The 20,848-nt window shown below is 42.9% G+C and overlaps 1 protein-coding gene across 3 annotated transcripts in view; it reads left to right on the top strand.

Annotated features, from left to right (window-relative positions):
* Nucleotides 1-19,552, top strand: part of RGP1 (RGP1 homolog, RAB6A GEF complex partner 1) — a 43,315-nt gene extending 23,763 nt beyond the window's left edge. Inside the window, exons 10-11 of one of the 3 annotated variants that reach the window (XR_002826232.1) lie at nucleotides 4,569-4,632; nucleotides 19,353-19,552. The gene's annotated coding sequence lies outside the window, so the exon portion shown is untranslated. Of the gene's footprint in view, nucleotides 1-1,925; nucleotides 4,231-4,568; nucleotides 4,633-5,391; nucleotides 5,414-19,352 lie in introns of those variants that run through there. The other 2 variants (XR_001351126.2, XR_002826233.1) reach the window with 2 other exon arrangements.
* The last annotated feature ends 1,296 nt before the right edge of the window (nucleotides 19,553-20,848 follow it).

The following is a 20,848-nucleotide window of genomic DNA, read 5'->3' as shown; positions in this document are numbered from 1 at the left end:
ATGTCCAGTAGAATTTTCTGCACTGATGGAAATGTTCCCTGCCCGTCCTGTCTAATGATTAGGCACCAGCCCCTTGGAAATGTGGCTAGCATGATGTGACTACGAAACAGAATTCTAATTTTACTTAATGTTAGTTATTTAAGTTTAAATAGCCAGATGAGGTGAGTGACACTTGTGTTAGCGAGCTCTAAAAACTCTGGAACTTAGTACTTCATCACTGGCTGTCTTTTGGCTGTTCCAAAAAAATCTTATGGTCACCTCAAACACAGGAAAACACGCGAAACTGGGCTCTTGTCTGTTTGGAGGCCAGTCTTACATGTTGGCACAACCTAGAAAAAAACACAAACCTAACCTCTAGAGTCCTGATAGTGTCAGTTTTTTTTATTTCTTTATTGATTAAACTATTACATATGTGCCCTTATCTTCCCATTACCCCCCCCCCCACTCATGCCCCCACCCCCCTGTTGTCTGTGTCCATTGGTTAGGCTTATATTGATAGTGTCAGTTTTTATTGAAGCTTTCTTAGGAGGGGTAAAAGATGAAGGTTTCCTATCATCTTCCATAACTCAAAGCAAAACTTAAAAAATTCCTTATTCAATCTCTCTCTTTCCCTAAGGGAAAGAGCCTCTGAAGTTCCTCTCCATAATGGCTGCCAAATCCCTCCCTTCTCTTTTCTCTCACAAACGACTTTCCTCCTCTTTGAACCTTACTCCTCCATTCTCTGTGAGCACCACGTCTGCCCTCTTCCCTTTCGAGGAGAGCTCTTAGGTGTGTCTACAGCTCCTCTTCCCTTTTATGATCTCTGCTCAGTAAATCCAGGGAACTTCTGGACTCGTCTTTCTTGGGGGTGATTGTGGCTAGAAGGTCATAAGTAACTTCTTTTCCTTTCTCACATAACTCTTGATCTCCTTCTAGAAGTCCTCTCATTTTCTTTTCTTGTCATTGCTGAACAGTCTTCAGCATTCTTTTTGCAGAAGTTTCTCTAACATCTTTTCACTCCAGATCTATGCTTAACAGATCCTAAAACTACTTCTTCACAGTTCCTTTATCCATTTGTCTTTTAAAATTATTTTGTTTATATATTATTTTTAATAAGCTTATCACCTCTTCACCAGCCTTCTACATTGCATAGGCTGCCTCCACCCGGGGAGCAGCATTCATTTCCCACTGCTGTCCCCAGTGCCCTTTGTCCCGACTCCCTTCCCTGCTCACCATTGTTGTCCACGCATCCCTCCCAGTATTGTCTGTTCTTCTCATCTCCTCCTTGTCCATATTTATAATAACGTTCACTATTTTTAAAAGATCATTTTTGGGTTCTCATTTTTTCCAGGGGCTCTCCCCTAAGTCTCTGTCCTGTGACATAAAACTGCATGCAGCATTGATCTCTGTGGGTTGGGGGAGATGGGGTTGAGGGGCAGAATATCCTCTCAACCATGGCGCTGATGTGGGCTGGACATTCTTCTGTTGGGGCGGGATGTTTAGCAGCACCCCAGCCTCTACCCTCTAGACATCAGAGGTACCCTCTCCATTGTGACAACCCAGAATACCTCCAGACATCGCCAGATGTGCCCTGGAGGGCAGCATTTCCCCACCCTCTCCTCTTGTTGAGAACTGCTGTTCTAGAATATCACCTTTCTGAAGTTGATAGATGGTTACACTTTTTCTTCCCAATTTGTGATTTGTTTGCTTAGCCTAGATTTTTAAAAGTGTGGTCTTTGTCTTACTTGGTAGGAGGGAGCCTCTTAAAATTGCAGGTTCCCGATCTCATCCGAGGCCTACTGAATCAGAAATTCTGGAAGTGGAATTTGGAAATAAAATTTTTACAAGGCAGTACCCCAACCCCTTCCCAAACAGGTAATTCTTATGCCCTGGGCTTGACCTTCCTGTGGTATAACTGCTGCATTACCCACATTTTTTTCCTGCAGGTCTTCCTGGTTGCTCCAGCTTTGCTTCCGCTCTTGGCCTCATGATGCCAACACAAATAGGGAGGCCTCAGGTTACCCGGACAACTGGAGCACAGGAAACCGTAAAGGCGCAGCCCTCCCACAAGGAGTCAGACTGTGGCCATGCCCGCTTGCTTTCACCGAAGGGACTCACTCATACTTCCTACTCCCCGTTCTCCAACTACCCAGTATAGCAGATACCCAGGCCCAAGTCACAGACCCTGATTTTGCAGACCTGGTAGTGGAATATGGAATGAATGGGATGAAGAAAGGTGAATGGAGCTTTTTCACATTGATAGTCCCTGTTACCTTGATGATAATTGAGTTTTGTACTGGTGAGAATTAGATTCCCCTGAAAGTTGATAAGATTATGAGCTGTAGAGTCCCAGTTGCTTCATTGGACCTTGAGTCTTGGATCTCTTTGCATTCCTGGCTAGATGGTTTTACAATTGGCTTTGGGTCAAAGATTTAGCAATCTACTTCTGATACACTGGGAGCAGTGTATGTTTAGCAAGAAAAGAATAGTCAACGTATTATGAATTTGGGTTCTATTTACATTTCATTACGAAACTAGACATTTAAAGGAAGATTATCTGTTTTGAGTAAGTATTTAAACATTTGTACATCATAAGCGTCTATAGACACAAGCAGCAGAGCTTTTTTTAATTAAATTCAAAAAAATGTGGCAGTTAACTGGTTAAACCCACAAGTAAATGAAAATCTACTTGCATTTAGATGCTTAGAAACTGTTGAATTGATCCAAAACCAGAGTAGGCCACCTCCGTGGACCATGCATGGCAGGTCAGAGCGAGAGAGAATCCAGGGTGACAAGGCAGACTGGATAGCCCTTTTCAAACAGTTGAAAGACTGTCCTGTGGAAGGGTTAGATTTTTTGGTTTGGTTCCAGAGGTGGAATACAGACCTTTATTTCAGATAACAGTGATGGGGCACAGAATTTGGCTTAATAAGGAAGAACATTTAAGTAGTTAGAGGACCTCAAATTGGAATGAGCTGACATTAGGCAATGAATTACTTGTGACTGAATTGTTTATATGGAGGTTAGATTATCATTGCACAAGGTTTGGATGAGATTTTGGACATTAATTTGAGTTTGGCCTATAAAGGGAAGCAGGCAAATTTATTGGAAGTCAGTTCACCCTTTCTATTATATGATTTTGTGGCAGCTATTAACGTCATTACTATTTTCCTGGGTACCTCTCTTTGCTAATTTTACCCCTTGAGTCATTGAATATTAGAGCTGATAGTAGAGTCTTTAGAGATTTATCAAATGTTGTTCTCTAGTCCTCTGGCGATTCCTCAAGAATGCCTCAAGGGTGGCTGAGAGGTGAAATTAAGGATAGCTGGCGCTATTAGCCTGTTAGCCATGCTTCTGTGAGAACAATCTTGCCTTTAAAATTTTTTTCCAGAAAAAAAAAGAGTTCTGAAAAATACTCTTAGAGGCCCCAGTATTCCAAGTTCTTCATTTTATTGACAGGCAAACTGAGATATGGAGCAGAGAAGTGCCTTGCCAAAAGGTCACATAGCTAATAAATTTCACAGTTGGAATTCAAATCTAGCTCTTCTAATTCCAGTCATTTGTGTGTTTTTTCCCCTCTACGAGTCTACCTTCTTATAATTCAGTAAAAGTTTCTCTCCATTTCACTGGCCACAACAATAGTCCAGAATTTTATTTCTTCAGCTTTACTATTTCCTATTCGTCACTGAGCTAGTCTCCCTGTTATCCAATCTCTCCTTCTTCTGGTCTATATCATCTACACTGTTGCCATGTTATTCTTCATGAAACATAGTCTTCATCATGAGATTTCCCTGCTTAAGAACCTTCTCCATATTGCTGAAAGGAACTTTTCAGCCTGACACATTGTTAACATTCTTTAGGATCTTCATTGTTCAGCTAAGCTGAGCCCAAGTCCATCCTATTATGGGTAATTAATGGGCCATATAATAGTGAGATTAATTGAGCCCCACCCTACCTCTAGACTCCAACTTTGGCAGAATTTTTATGTGTACAGTTTTAATTAGGGATAATGAGAAGATACAAAAGAAATAGAAGACTAGAAAAAAAATAGATCTCATAAAAAGAAGTTGCATAACAATGTTTTATATAATCCTATTTGTAGTACACATACATACATAAAAAACACACAAAAATGAGGTGTATAGAAATTAGAAGAAAACACACCAAATTGATAACAGACCTTAACTTTGATGAGATGGATTGAGAAAGGAAAGAGCTTGGGGAGGAATAAAAAATATATTTTAAAAAATACTTCTTCCCAGTCTGTGGCTTGGCTTTTTATTTTTAATGATTTTTTAAAAAAATGAATATTTCAGTCTCATCATGGCTTCTTTTATATTGCCTTTTTATTTTCTTTATGGAGTCTTTTGAAGAGCATAAATTTTAAATTTTTGTGAAATCTAATTTTTTCCTTCTTTCTTTTATGGCTATTGCTTTTTTGTGCCCTGCATAAGAAATCTTTGCTTACAACAAAGTGACAAAGTTTTTCTCCTGTGTTTTTTTCTATATCTAGAAGTTTTAGCTTTTATATTTCAGTCTTTTTATGTTTATGATTCATTTTGATCATTTTCTTAACTTTCTCCTCGCAGCACAACAGGTGCAATAGGAAAAGACGAATCTGAAATGAAGATTACCTCTCTCAAAACAGACATGGTAGGATATAAACATTAGCTTTTTCTGTGTATTGTCTTCATCTACTATTTATTAAGTATTAACGATTCACTAGTAAAATATATATCTGTCACCTACTGGATCAGGTGCTGGCAATACAGTGATGAAAACACTAGACAATGTCCTTGCTCCATGGAGTTTACATTTTAATGGGAGTGGTTGTGGTTTCTTTTGTTGTTGTTTTTTAAATATATTTTATTGGGTTGTTTTTTACAGAGAGGAAGGGATAGGGATAGAGAGAAACATCAATAAGAGAGAAATATCGATCAGCTGTCTCCTGCACACTCCCCACTGGGTATGTGCCCGCAACCAACATACATGCCCTTGACTGGAATCGAACCTGGGACCCTTGAGTCCGCAGGCCGACGCTCTATCCACTGAGCCAAACTGGTTAGGGCGGGAGTGGTTGTGTTTTAGTGAACATCCCATTGTATGATTGGCAAAGTCAAGAAAATGTTATTGTGATTCCTCAATTGAAGGAAGAATTTCAGTTCCTTGGCAAACTAGTTTATCTTCCTGTATGATAGAGCAGGAAGAACCTTTTTCCACAAAGGGTCACTGATTTGTTGAGAAAAGGGACTCAGGCTACATATAGTCAGCTACAGTGCAATATGGGGAGTGGCATCATAGAACAGGGTGGAAAATCATAGTAAGTGAACTCATGCTTCTGTTACTGTTGAGGAATAGTGACCAGACTTAATGCTTTCTTCTTAAAAAAAAAATACTTTCTATTAATTTCAGAGAAGAAGGAAGAGGGAGAGAAAGATAGAAACATCAATGATGAGAGAGAATCATTGATCGGCTGCCTCCTGCACACACCTGACTGCGGATTGAGCCTGCAACCCAGGCATGTGCCCCCACCTCCTTGTTCATAGTTCGACGCTCAACCACAAAGCCACACCAGCTGGGCTCTTCTCTTTTTTTAAAAATAATCTTTCTTTCCTTTTTTTTTCAAATTAAAAGATAAAGTTTATTTTTTATTTACTTATTTATTTTTTTATTTGTTTGTTTGTTTATGTTAATCCTCACCCGAGGATATTTTTCCACTGATGCTTATTTCCACAATATCTCATATTTGCTTTTTTTAGGGAGAGTGGAAGAGAGGGAAAGACAGAGATATACGATGTAAGAGAAGAACATCGATTGGTTGCCTCCTGCACGAGCCCTGAGGGCTCAGGCGGGGAGGTGGGGGAGAGCCTGCAACCAAGGTATATGCCCTTGGAATCGAACCCAGGACCCTTTGATCCGCAGGCTGTCACTCTGTCCATTGAGCCAAACTGGCTAGGGCAATACTCTCTTCTTTAATTAAGCAAAAACAATTTGTTTTTTGTTTCAGTCCCATTTTTTTTTAAAATATATTTTATTGATATTTTACAGAGAGGAAGGGAGAGGGATAGAGAGTTAGAAACATCGATGAAAGAGAAAAGTTGATCAGCTGCCTCCTGCACACCCCCCACTGGGGATGTGCCCGCAACCAAGGTACATGCCCTTGCCTGGAATCGAACTTGGGACCATTCAGTCTGCGGGCCGACACTCTATCCACTGAGCCAACCTGGTTAGGGCTCAGTCCCATTTTTGATATTTTTTTTTTTTTTTTGCCAAAGGAGTTCACTGATAGTATCTTCAGAGAACTGCTAGACCTCGTTTCTGGTGGCCAGAGCACCAGGTATCTCTATAGGTAACCATTCACATTTTCTTTAAAACAAGTCATGCTCTGTGTTAATGATACCACCTTTCTTCAAGCCACTTCAAGTGTCAGTAATAAGTGCTATTTACTATCAATATTTATAAACCAGTATTAATATTAAGTAACTAGGTAAATGATGTTAATTCAAAGCAGGGTAAAGCCACTATAGCCCAGGTGACTTTCATAGAAGAAATAAAGCTTGAACTAATTCTGAGAGGATTTTAGTAGATACAAATAAAGAGGGCAGATTAATTTGGATTGATGGATTTGAGGAAGAAGAAATTTACGATTGTTCATGGTGTGGCTCCCCTATCATCTATCCAGAGCAGACATTATTAATCGATCATGCACTCATTCTTGCTGAGCGTGGGCACAGACTGGTAAGCCTGGAACTAGATGGGGGGTGGGGGGGTGGGAATGTAGATTTTAATGGAGAGATATTTTGAAAGAGGCATCAGTGAGACTTCTTGAAAACGTCTGACCCTGGCAGTCAAGATGTGGGGCATTTTCATGTGCAACGGGGAAGCCCTTGGTGCAGAGACTACAGGAACAGTTTCTGTTGCATATGTGCTCAGTACACAGACATCGGAGGGGTGTGATAGGCATTACAACCAGACTCAGAAAAAGAATGCCAGGGGAAGACAGTGCAATGGATTCTGCCACAGGGCACCACTCGGGGATCCTAGAGTTATACCAGCTACAGAGTTGGGCCATGATCGCCAGCAGTGTAAGCAGCAAACAGGGCGAAGAAACATTGCCCTGGGTATAGGAGGCCAGAGGACCACTTGCTCAAGTTCACCTCTTTCCTGCTGCTGCAGAGTCCCCTTTCCCTCGTACATGCAGATCCGTCTCAGGCAGAGAAGCAGGGGAGAGGCGGCTATCTGAGAGACCAAGCAATTTTTATTCAAGAGAGTCAAGCAGTGCCTTAAAGACTGTCTAAATCAGGGGTCCTCAAACTACGGCCCACGGGCCACATGCAAATACAAATAAGGTATGTGCAGTGTGCATAGGAATTTGTTCATAGTTTTTTTTTAAACTATAGTCCGGCCCTCCAACAGTCTGAGGGACAGTGAACTGGCTCCCTGTTTAAAAAGTTTGGCCCTAGCCGGTTTGGCTCGGTGAATAGAGCGTCAGCCTGCAGACTGAAGGGTCCCAGGTTCGATTCTGGTCAAGGGCACATGCCTGGGTTGTGGGCTCGATCCCCAGTGGGGGGCGTGCAGGAGGCAGCCAATCAATGATTCTCTCTCATCATTGATGTTTCTATCTCTCTCTCCCTTTTCCTTCCTCCCTGAAATCAATAAAAATATTTTTAAAAAAGTTTGAGGACCCTTGGTCTAAATGATCAGGTCAGACTATGTTAAACTGATCTGAGGACTTCTGAAAGGTGTGGGATCCCAGCTGTGAAGATGTAGTAGACCTTTAGGTGAGTAGCGTGTACCAGTTAACTCATACCATCTCTGATGAGGTAAGGCAGGAATGGTGCAGGCCTGTGTCCCTGTTCCCATCTGAGGTAAGTTAGGATAGATGCCAGAGGCATGTGGCCTGGCTGAGCAGGTAGCTCAGTGCATGCAGCTGCAGGGAGCTGCTTACTCATGTGTACCTGCCTCAGCACCAAGTGTCCCAGCACCAGCTGCACCCGTTGCCAAGGAAGAACCATGTGGTTGAAACCCATCCATGATACCTGACCCTGTCAAGCCTGTGAGGACAGATTCTTGTGGTCTGCTATTTCTGTCAGCGCCCACCTTTAAAAAAAAACTTCTTCATTAAATTTTGAGAGAAAGAAACATTGATGTGAGAGAGAAACATCGATCAGTTGCCTCCCACATGTGCCAGCAACTTGGGTATGTGCCCTGACCAAGAGTGGGACACGCCACCTTTTGACGAATGGGACAATGCTCCAATGAACTGAGTCACACCGGCCGGGGCTGTCGGCACCTACCGTTTATTTCTCCTCATCTGGAGCTTTCTACCATACGCTTTTCTCCTTGCCAGGATTAGTCAGAAATTAGCCCATAATTGCTGTCTTCCTATTCCCAAAATCTGTGACCTTTATGTTCTGGGTACTGGATGCAAGGGATGCCTCTTGCCCTGATCTTATTTCAGGACCTCTGACTAATATACCCTGAGTGTAAAGAATGAATTTGCAAGCCCAGTGGCGTCTTGCAATTCCTACATCGGAGAAGCTTAAGGGCAGAAATCTGACTGGAAGGGGAGGGAGGCAGATTAGTTTTGAAGGTGAGTCCACAGAGTAATGTGATTTGCTGACAAGGACTGACCACCAGAAAAGTAAAAAATATGTGATTAATAAAAATATGTACTTTGTTGCCTGACCGGTGTGGTTCAGTTGTTGAGCGTCGACCTAGGAACCAAGAGGTTACAGTTCGATTCCTGGTCAGGGCACATGTGCAGGTTTCTGGCTCGATCCCCAGTGGGGGTCATGCAGGAGGCAGTTGATTAATGATGTTTGTCTTCCATCGATGTTTCTATCGCTATATCCCTAAAAATCCTCTCTCTCTAAAAATCAATAAAAAACATATTTAGAAGAAAATATGTACTTTATTCATATAAGTGAGCTTTGTAAATGTGGAATCTAGGACCTTTTAAAGAATCTTCTATTGGCTAATTATTTCATTTAGTTTCTTGCATCCCCAAACAAGGTATGACACCATTAACCTGACCACTTTAGACACGTGCTTTGCTCACTATTTATTTATGTATTTTTATTTGGTTTATTTTATGGGGAGGGGAAGGAGTTCACTGCCATCGATGCCCACAACTCTTCCTCAGATGCTCCAAGCAGTCTTTCCCTTTGTGAGCTGTACTGTAAAATCCTATCATTGCTGTTGGGCAACATCAAAATACCTCATATATGTAGCAATGACAGCGCACATGCCCACACCCAATGAAGTAAGGTCATGCCCCTGAAATTATCTCCATTGAGGTGGCAGGTGATGTCATGACTGTGGATAAACTCACCAAGGAAGTGAGTATGGAAAGGAGAATGCAGAAAGCTGAAACTACGGCATGGGGGTGGGAAGCCTACAGCTCAGAGGAGGAAGAGGGTCTTGCTGGAGTGAGAGAGCACCGGACAGTGAGATGGAAGGATGACTGGGCTAATGAGCTGTGGCAGGAGCTATGGGAAGAGCTTTAAGAAGAAGGTGATGGTCCACAGTGTCACATGTGATTGAGGTATAATGGAGGGACTTACTATGATCTATAAACTGGGAACTTCACTGTGTTCTTCCTGATTGTTTATAAAAATTTTACACTAGGCTATTTAATTCAATTCAAGTATTTATTGAGCTGCATACTAACTGTGGTAGGGCTGTATAAAAGAGGTATAAAATGTTTTAAGTAATATATCTTTGTAAACAAATATACTGGTAATTTATATATAAAAGCTACATTAATTTTTATTGGTATATTTGTTAAATGGAAACTACAGACCTATTTCAATAACATAAAAAATATTTTGGTATCTTTTTATCCCCGTGATACTGTTTAAAAGAGGAAACACCCTCATATTTTTCTTATTAACAAAGTAATACACAATCATTGAAAATACAATTAAATATAAAATTCTAACTCATACTATCCCCAAAGACAGCCGTTCTCAACATTTTGATTTATGCCATTCCAGGTTTCGTGTGTGTGTGTGTGTGTGTGTGTGTGTATTTTTAATGAAACTGGGTTCATTCCATACATCTTTCAACCTATTTTCACTTAATGATGTATGGTGAACCATCTTTGATATCATATATCTCTGAAATAATGTTAATGGGCTGCTTGGATTTTAATGTATAAGGGTAATATAATCTATAATAATAAAAGTGTAATATGCTAATTAGACCGGACATCCTTCCAGATGACCTTCAGGACAAAGCCGGGGCTGTGAGGGAAGCCCGGGTCCCAGGTGCCTGCCAGTGGCCATAGGGAAGCCTGGGTCTCAGGTGCCAGGTGCTAGAGGGAAGCCAGTGCCGGCAGCCGGAGGAAGGAAGGCCTACTCTGGCATGAATTTCATGCATCAGGCCTCTAGTTTAATTATACAATGCCCTATAATTAGAAATTTAGATATTTCCTAACTTTTTATTATTAAAGACTGTTGAGTATCTTTGAGGTGAAAGCTATGCTTTTTTTTTTTTTAAACATCAATATGAGAGATGCATACGCCCTGATTGGGGGTAGGGAGTGGGGATTGAACCTGCAATCCAGGTACATGCCCTTGACTGATTCTCTATCCACTCAGCCACACTGGTCAAGGCTAAGTCTATGATTTTCTTTAGCTAAATTCTTAAAGTGGAATTGATGGGTTAATGCTAAAAATATTTTAAAAGCTTTTAATGGAGATTGCCAAGCTGCTTTCTAACGTTGTACCAGATCGTACCTCACTAGCAGTGTACGAGAATACCATTTTCCCACACACTTGCTAGCATTAGGTATTATTTCTAAAACAATTTTTATAGATGAAAAAATAGTTCTTCATTTAAATTTTATAGCCACTTAAAATTATATATATGTATATACATATATATGTATGTGTGTATGTGGTAAATAGTGATTCTTTGAAGATAAATTTTATCAAAAGAACTAAAAATTATTCTAAATTGGCTTAATGAAGTGAAGGATCAATCTGGATGCTACTGTGTGTTTTTTTTAAATTCTCACCCGAGGATTTTTTTCCATTGATTTTTAGGGAGAGTGGAAGAGAGAGGAAAGACAGAGAGAAACATCAATGTGAGAGAAACAGTTCGATTGCCTGCACGAGCCCTCAACAGGGCTGGGCTGGGGAGGAGCCTGCAACCAAGGTACATGCTTTTGACCGGAATCAGATCCCAAGGCCGACGCTCTATCCACTGAGCCAAACCAGCGAGGGCTGGGGGCCACTGTTTTTAATTGAATGTAGATGTGACTCTGAAGTGGTCACATTTCTGTTCCGTCACTTACTAACTAGTAGTTTTGGGTAGTGGTTACCGTCTCTAGGTCTGTGTCTTTACGAAATGGGACTATAATAGAACCTGTCTTAGAGGGCTGTTAGGTAGGTTAAATAAGATACTAGACGTAACACTCATGGCACATGCTTGGCATAGGCACAAAATAAACACTAGAATGCTCACTAGTGAGGTTGATTTTCTGTGTGACTCTCAGACTGATAGGAGGCAGCATCACAAGGGGGAGTTTAGAGTTTTTTAAAGATATCATTTTGGGAGTAACTCTCTAGACTCTGAAGGATAGTGTTCTTCCCATCAACAAGATATAAGATGACTCAAGGGAGGGAGTCATGAGCCTAGTAGGGAGTACTTTCCCCTCTCTCACCCCAAACCAAGCAAGAGGGTATCAAAGAGCATATACATGAAAGAGAGACTGATCTCTCATTCCCTTGTTAGACTATGTTTGGACAGTAGACTTGGTAGGCTCTGCATTGATCTGAGAAGAGGAAAGGAAATTAAAGAGAGGTGGAAGGACTGGGCAGGGTGATGGTGGAATAGCTTGGCTTAGCAGAGACGCATGAGTTTCTTGTGGTCAAAGGGACCCTGGGAAAGAGAGCTGGACTTGAGCATCTTGCTGGTAGCCCATCTAACAGGCTGCCTGCTGGACAGAAGATAGAGGGTTTAAAGGAGATGACTTGGAGCAGGGTTGTCTACATTAGAGGCCTCATGGGACTTTCTAAAGAACACACACAGTGCCCTATAAGAGATCTTTCACTTTGACGTCTGCCTGGAAACAGGCTGGAATGGCCTGTCATCTACAACCAGCAGTGGTTTGTGTAACTACTCTGTTGACTGACGAGACTGTTATCTCTTTCCTCTCTGTTTTCTTCCTGCTGCCCAACCCCAGAAGAGCTAGAACCCCTCTAGAGCGCCTTCTAGAGAATTAGAAGAGGAAGAGGAGACGTCATAGAAGGGACCATATACTCCTCCTCACTTCAGGTTCCTTAAGCCATGGCTCGGGCTTGGGCTGGAAGAGGGGAGGAGATGACTTCTACCTTGGACCTGAGATTGGAGTTTAAACCAATTGGGTTGGAGTGAGTTCTCACGTAACCAAAAGGGAGCAGAGAGATGTGGAATCTGTTCATGCTGTTGTGACGAGTGGGAAGGAGACATTTATCATGGCATAGATGAAGAAGGCTGGTAGGAGAGGAGCTTATGTTTACATCTCACTGAGTTCAGTGCTCAGTAGATAAGTTAAATTTATCACTAAATCCATCCTTGAATCCATTATCCCATATTTCTCTGCAGTCTCAGAGGAAATATTCCCCCGCCCCCCCTTTTTTTGTAAAGTGAATCCATTCATCTGTGCTCTTGTTTATTCATTGAGAAAACATTTATTTGACTGTAAAATGTCTTGCACGGTGTTGAGGTACAAAGATTAAATATGATAGTTCTTTCTTTTATGGAATACACAATTTAGTGGGGTAGGTAGAAAGTAACTATCTACTTTAAAAACAATGTATTGCCCTAGTTGGTTTGGCTCAGTGGATAGAGCTTCAGCTGGTGGACTGAAGGGTCCCAGGTTTGATTCTGGACAAGGGCACATGTCCGGGTTGCGGGCTCGATCCCCAATAGGGGGCATGCAGGAGGCAGCCAATCAGTGATTCTCTCTCATCATTGATGTTTCTGTCTCTTTCTCCCTCTCCCTTCCTCTCTGAAATCAATAAGAATATATTTTAAAAATTTAAAATAATGTATTAAGGGTTATAATGAGTGGGGTGGAAGGCTTCAAAGAAGAACAGTTAGTCAGAAGTCAAGGGAAGATAAGACATTTCAGGCTGATGAACTAATGTGGCTCACTTAGGGAACTAAGAATAGTTCTTTATGTTTAGAAGGCAGACGTAGCAGCAGAGAAGGCGGGAGAGAAGGCCAGAGCCAGATCCTAGTGGGCTAACATGCTTGTTCTCTATCCAGGAGGCCAGCGGTTCTTAACAGCAGCGGTACTGCCCCTGGAGGGGCATTTTAGACATTTGTGGGGCGTTTTTGATAGTGATGGGAGGTGGATTTTACGGGCATTTTGGTAGTTGGGGACCACAAATACTGGACTCTGCAATGTGCAACGTGAGAACAGTTCCACATAATTAAGAATATATTGTTTTAAAGTAGGTGTTTATTTTTCTACCAACCCCACTAGGTCATGTATTCCACAATGAAGAAATGTTATCTTGTTACTCTTCGTACTTCAACACTGGCAATGCATTTGGGATGTCAAATAAACGTCCTGAATTTCATATGATTTAGAGATCCTGAGTTCTGCCTAATTTTTGAATGTTCCACCAAACTTTTGTGTAGGGTGTTATTGTTATATATAAATAAATTGGTCTGTTATTAGTTATCCTAACACCAGTGTTTAATCTAGCATGTTTTTAATGTAATGGCCTCTGATCTTCTCTTAAATCCTAACTGACTCATTTCTTATAGTTAGGTACATGCATCTGAGTGCTTCCTTAAGTCTTCTGTAATAGTCATGTCCAACCATTTATGTATTGAAATACCTATTATTATTATTACTGTCCTTATTCCTCTTTTATATCACAGCTAGGAAGGACACTTTTGGTGTTTTGAAATTATGTGTATAGATAGGTTGTTATCTATGAATTTCATTTTAGATCAATAAAGGTGCTGTTATTTTAAATATTTATTAGAAGGGAGACTTAGGTCTGACAGGATCAAGTCACTATGTAGCCATTGATTTTCAAAACATTATTTCGAGCCACAGAGCTCAAAACTTTTTTGCTCATGAGCTCCCTAAAGTAATAATAACCCTCTCACACAGTTTTAAGTTGAAATCTTACATTTATTATCACAAATTTAAATTTATGAATTGTTAATGGGAGATAGAAAATATTAATCACTTTATAAGCTGAGGATTGACTGTAATAATAAATATTTCATGATAATTTGTTAAAGTAGAATAAAATCTTATTGAATAAAGCACACCAAATAAGTTACTTATTTTTAAAAATATTTTTTTTATTGATTTCAGAGAGGAAGGGAGAGGAGAGAGACAGAAACATCAAACACGGGAGAGAATCATTGATTGGCTGTCTCCCCGCATGCTCCCCACTGGGGACTGAGCCCACAACCCCAGGCATGTACCCTGACCGGGAGTCAAATTGTGACCTACTGGTTCATAGGTCAACACTCAACCAATGAGTCACGCTGGCCAGGTGGTCACTTAATTTTTTATCCATGGCTTTTATTCAGTGTATTTGAATTTTTTGATGGCCTGCACAACTTTCCAATTACAGTTTTTCATTTGTTTTAAGTCAGGTCACTGAAGTATAATTTACATACAGTACAATTCAACTATTTTCATGTGCTCCAGTTACGTTTATTTATTTATTTTTACTCCAGCTACTTTTAAAAAGAAAGTATGTCATTAATGTAGTCTCCTTGGGCTGTGCTGATTATAGAGAATCCCAGCATGGGCTAAACAGCCCATTTCCAATGCCAGGTTTTACCCTGAACAGAAGAATGTACACGGTGGGAAAAGGCAGGAAGCCCTATCACTTTAAAGTACCTTGATTCATCTTTAAGTTTCCCTGAACCAAGGTCTTCATTTACATACCCCTTTGCTTGGTGTCCCTGCAGTTTTCACACCCTAGAACAGTTCGTCATCACAAGATTTGGCCTAGGCAAGGGATATGCCTTTCTTTTGCAAAGTGGGAGGACTGTGTGAACACCGGCCCATTCTTGGGCAGATCAGTTTTAGGGAAGAGTCCATGTGGAAGATGAGGCTCTGGAAATGCATTCCCTTGAAACCACCTGAACATACATACCCCTTGGAAAATCTTTCTGTGCTCCCCCTGTTTGAGGGGTGCCGCCCAGAGGTTCAGGGGTTCAGATGGTGCTAAGGGTAGGGGGCCCCAGGTTTTGGGTCCTGCACTGCTACTTCATCTACAGCAGCTGGGCTTCTTTTCTGTTTTGTGCATAAGCTTTTATTTGAAGGAAGGGTTTTGCTGCTAAAAATAACAGTTTGAAAAACACAGCTTTCATGGGGAACCATTTAAGGATTTTAAGCAGCAAAGTGACATAATTAAGTTTTTGTTTCAAAAAGTCACTTTGGCATCTGAAAACACATTGTGGAGGATGAATTGGAGGGAAGTGAGACTGGAGGCCCAGAGGCTGTTGAGACAGTCTAAAGGAAAACTGTAAGAAATGGCAGTCCTGGCCCGGCTGGTGTGGCTCAGTGGTTGAGCATTGACCTACGAATCAGAAGGTCATGGTTCGATTCCCAGTCAGGGCACATGCCTGGTTTGCAGCCTTGATCCCTGGTAGGGGACATGCAGGAGGCAGCTGATGGATGTTTCTCTCTCATCAATGTTTCTATCCCTCTCCCTAAACTCAATAAAAACATATTTTTTAAAAAAATGGCAGCTCTGGGCTCCATCCCAGAGTGGTGGCATCCACTTTAGATGGAGCAGGGGCTTCCTGGTTTGCGAATCTTCATCCAGCTGCCTCTTGCATTTACATTTTCTGCCTGGCCTTTGCCTCTGTGACCCCTGCCTTAGAGTAATCTTTCCTCTTTATCCAGTAGATCCAGGCTGCCACCAAGTCTTGTTGTTTCTTCCTTCAAAGTATCTCACATGTGTTTCTCTCTCTTTACTATTAATCCATCATCCCAGACCAGGCACTTAGCATTTCTTGATTAGATTTCTCTAGGAGCCTCTTAACTGTCTGCCAGCCAACCCTACATCACCACAGCTAGCTACTCTTTTGGTTGTACTGACATATTGCAGCCATGCAGAAGAGTACAGTTGTGTCGAATCTTGCTTCAGATTTCTCTGCCTCCTCTTCCAGTCTCTGGCTTCTCTAGAAAATTCTAAGCAGAGCAGAATGAAATAGTGATGAGTACTTTTCAATTCCCTACAAGCTGCTGTGATCATGCTTCCTTTGTTTCTTTTTATGTGAGATATTTGTAAATTGAGGGCTTAAACGGTGAGGGGACACATGCCACTTTTCTCAGTGAAAGATTTTGTGAAGACAGCAAGTAGAATTTTAAGTGGAGTGGAGAAAAAATAGGACAGAGAATATTATATTTAAGACATTATGCTATCAGATGATCCTCAGGGGTGGTGAGTAATTACTGGGGTTGGTGATAATGGTGAAGGGTGGTAATAGGAACAGAAGGAAGCAGTATATGTACCTGGGAAAACAGGCCAAGTGTGGAAGAGCCATGGATGCCACTGGCACCTTCCTGGACACTTACAGAGGTGCAGGTCCAAGTGTGGGTGGAGCAGACAGGTGAAAATGGGCGCTTGGAGCTTGAATCATCTTGAAGATAAATTCTCCTGACAATTCTGAAATTCTTTCTTAGGGATCACTGGCTCTCCATGAATGTTTTCCATAGAAAAACTACTCTTCTAGACTATCCTTTCACAAAATGTATTTCTGGCCCCTTAGAGTACATTACCAGTTCAACTTTTATTTATTTTATTTTTAAATATATTTTTATTGATTTCAGAGAGGAAGGGAGAGGGAGAGAGAGAGATACAAACATCAATGATAATCATTGATCGGCTGCCTTGAGCCCACAACCCTGGGCATGTGCCCTGACTGGGAATCAAACCAGTGACTTCCTGGTTCATAAGTCGATGCTCAACCACTGAGCCACTGCAGTCAGGCCCAGTTCAACTTTTAGAATACATATCTAGACAGGTAAGTTAGGAGCTGAGATCTGATTTGAAAAGATTTTAAATTTAAAAACTTTTTAACTCTAAAAGAAAGCATTGTGTGAGGGCAAAGTAAAACCCCTTGACCTTTTAAACAATAACAGCAGCTCTTTAAGGATATGGAAGGCGAACTGGACCTAAGCCCAGCCGGTGTGGTTCAGTGGTTGGGCACTGACCTATGAACCAGGAGGTCACAGTTCGATTCCTGGTCAGGGCACATAGCCAGGTTGTGGGCTCCATCCCCAGTGTGGGGCATGCAGGAGGCAGCTGATCGATGATTCTCTCTTATCATTGATGTTTCTATCTCTCTCTCTCTCCCTCTCCTTCTTCTCTGAAATCAATAAAAACATATATATATTTTAAAAAGGACCTAAGGTCTAGAACTGGACTGTGTGCTGCTATATAAAGAGAGGGAAGTAGGGCAGGGGAGGGGTGTGGCCACATGAGCAATAATGGGGGTTTGACCTGTTTTCAGGATTCTATCTCTCCCTTGCTGGGGTTAAAAGAAAATGCAGAATTTTAGTAAAGTCTTTCTTTGTTTTCAACACATTTCACTATGTTTCTCTCTCTCTCTCTCTCTTTTTTAAAAATATATTCTTATTGATTTCTGAGAGGAAGGGAGAGGGAGACAGAGAGAGATAGAAACATCAATGATGAGAGAGAACCACGGATCAGCTGCCTCCTGCATGCCCCCTACTGGGGATCCAGCACGCAAACTGGGCATGTGCTCTTGACCAGAATCGAACCCAGGACCCTTCAGTCCACAGGCTGACGCTCTATCCACTGAGCAAAACTGGCCAGGGCTATGTTTCTCTTTTTACACTGCTTCCTCCTCTCCCTTATTGAAATGCTGCATCTGAAATGTATCTTTTCTGCCTCATTTTATCTCATTTTCCATGGCTGTTCTCCTGCCTCTGTTGGCAGGTTCTCTTGAACCTGTCTGTCTTGTGTGCAGGAGAGAATGGCATATAATCAAAATCTTGTTCTGCAAGTCAGGTTAGCCAGGCAGAGAGAAGACTGGAAGGTGTTTCATTTCTCTGGAGTCTTACAGGCCTGGAGGCACGGTCTGGTGCAGAGCAAACCTGAGGGTCCAGAGTTAGCTGCAGAATCAGGTAAGTCATAAAACTGCTGCGTGCTGAACTGGGAGGCAGGTGGCAGCATCGAGGCTTGTCATGAGATCAGCATGAGTCTAAATCCCATGGTGGTTCCAGGACCCAGCAAGGGTCTTGAGGTTCCTTTGGCCTGAGTGTGACTGAGGTCAGGATTTCTTTGCACTAAGGGACAGGGCAGCTTGGAAACCACAGCAGCTTCTAGCAGCGAGCTGATCCGATGCTCCACAGCTTCGTTTTGGATCAGAAATGAGGTGTTTGGGCTGGCCCTGTCCCAGAAGGAACTATAGACAGTGTCTGCGAAGGAGGCATTATCAGCCTCACAGAGAGAAAGTTGGATCCTATCTGGCTCAGGCCAGCAGGATCTTTAGATTTCCCAGGCATTGGAATATATAGGTAACCAAAGTTTTCATTTATCTAACGTTTTCAACCCTCCATCCCCAAATGAAAAACAAAACAAAAACCTTTCACTGCCGCCCTAACCAGTTTAGTCTAGTGGATGGAGTGTTGGCCTGTGGACTGAAGGGTCCTGGTTTCGATTCTGGTCAAGGGGGCATACATTGGTTGCAGGCTCCTCCCCAGCCCAGGTCCTGATCGGGGCTCGTGCAGGAGGCAATCAATCAATGTGTTTCTCTCACATCGATGTTTCTCTCTGTCTTTTCCTCTCTCTTCTACTTTCCTTAAAAATCAATGGAAAAGTACCTGCCTCTTCTCACTTTCTAGTATTAGTGGCCAGTGGAAGGAAGAGGGAGGGGGAAAGATGCTTGAAGAGACATATCACACACTTGAACTTATTTGGGAGTCTGGGCAACAGTGGTGTTCCAGAGAGACTTGTCTGGGTCTTTGGTGGCCATTGCCCTGTAAGCATGGCTTCATATAGTGAGTTCCATGAGTCAGCAGAATATCTGTACAGAACGCCACCTTAGAGACCAGCAAGCCTGATTTTAGTCTCCGCTCTGCCATCAAAAACCGTCAGGTCGGGGGAGGAAGCTATGTGACTTCCCCTCTGGGACTTAGTTTCAATCCTCTTTAAAGGAGGGGGTTGCACATCATATTTATAAGATTCCTTCTAGTCCTGGCATTCTGTGATTCTGGCAGAGATTGTGTCATTTGGGACTTGCTTCTCTCATTAAGCTGCATGTAGTTGCTTGAAAAGTATTATTTGGTTAGCTTGGTCTAAAGTTAGAGCCGTCTCTTTTCCTGTCACCCTTTTGACTATTATATCCTTCTTTTCCTTGCTCAGATAAAACAAAATTCCTTTTCACTACCAGTGTTGGAAGCTGGAACTCCAGTTACCATTCCTCCTTGTTAAAAAACGAGCTGTCTTCCATTTCTACTGGGCTTGGGGCAAGAGACATTTGAAGGGGGGCTTGCCTTTGGTCTTGGAGCCTCATGGATCCAATTATATGCTTCTCAATGGTAAGGACTGTATCATCCAGCTATTTTTTTTTATTCGCCCCTGCCGCTGTGCAAGGCAGCCAGTGTTCCATAAAGAAATACCGTCCCTAAGAATAAAATAGCATTAAATTTCCCCCAAAACCACTAGATGTCGCCTTCATCTCAGAGAAACTATGCCCCCTCCTCTCTCCCTGCACCCCCACCTCCCACGCTCCCTCCTACTACACAGAAGCTCTCTCCCTTGGCACTGTGATTTCCGAAGTGGCTTGAAGGGGAAGACAATCTGTGGCTCTTGGCTGGGGGAGGAGAATGGGTTTATGTGCATGTTCTTTATGACAGCTGAGAAAAGCTCCCCAAGGTCCCCTTGCTGCCCCTCCCAGCAATCATGATATCATCCCTCACAAGCTGTTCCTCAGAATCAGATCCGCACTCCGGATACCGGGTACCTGGGGTGAGCCTTGTAGGTTGGAAGCTTGGGAGTGGGGTGGAACCCAAGGGGGATAGAGTGGACGTCTGTTGTTGGGGGAATGTTCTGCTTAGTCAGTCCCTGAGCTTTTATGGGGTGCTGGCCTGTGCTGTGTGGGGAGACAACAGAGACAAGAATCTGTTCTGAGCTCCTGCCCTGCAGCAGATGGTCTGGTGGAAGCCCAGTGGGCTGTGGTGGGCCTCGGGGGGCATGGGAGGGCACCAGAGGGTGAGGAGGGAAGAAGGAGATGGGAGCGTTGAGTCCAAAGGAAGAAGGAGACTCATGGGCATTGTAAGGGCTCAGGAAAAATCGATCCTGGGCGCCTCTTGGTCCTGGGGGGGCCGCCTTCCGGCAGGCAGGCATGTCTCACTGGAGGAGAGAGGTTCCTGGAATGAGAAGGGTGGGTGACTAGGTGGAGGACTAGCGAAGATCCCAAATATTTGGGGATTGCTGACTGCTTCCTGGAGGCTGGCGTATTGGAGGGACTCAGCCGAGTTAAGAGAGGGGACCCTACCCCGAGAGGGATCCTGAGGGCTGATAGGAGAGTGTGAGGCAGAGAGGGCCCGGGGGCCACGGGGGCAGGCCCTTAGGTGCAGGGACACCCGGAAACCTCCCGGCCCGAGAGGCCCCGTGCGGAGCCCCCGAGTTGTCCCGGTGGGTTTGAGAGCCGGGAGGACCCGAGGCGGCCCCGTTGGGGGGTGGAGGCTGGGAGACGGCAGGCCCCGGAGGGTGGGGCCGGGAGGGGAGGAGGAGGGACTGCGGGGCGCTTTTCCTGCTTAAAATGTTTGAGTCAACTATGCCTTAGTTCTTGGCTGAGCACGCACAGTCTTACCGAGCGGGTGTGAGCACATCTGTCATTTCCGCAGATATTTTCC

This window comes from Myotis lucifugus, unplaced genomic scaffold (assembly GCF_000147115.1).
Source record: "Myotis lucifugus unplaced genomic scaffold, Myoluc2.0 scaffold_424, whole genome shotgun sequence".
NCBI classification, from domain to species: Eukaryota; Metazoa; Chordata; class Mammalia; order Chiroptera; family Vespertilionidae; genus Myotis; species Myotis lucifugus.
The sequence above is the reverse complement of the archived record's forward strand: the minus strand, read 5'-3'. Positions and strand labels throughout refer to the sequence as shown.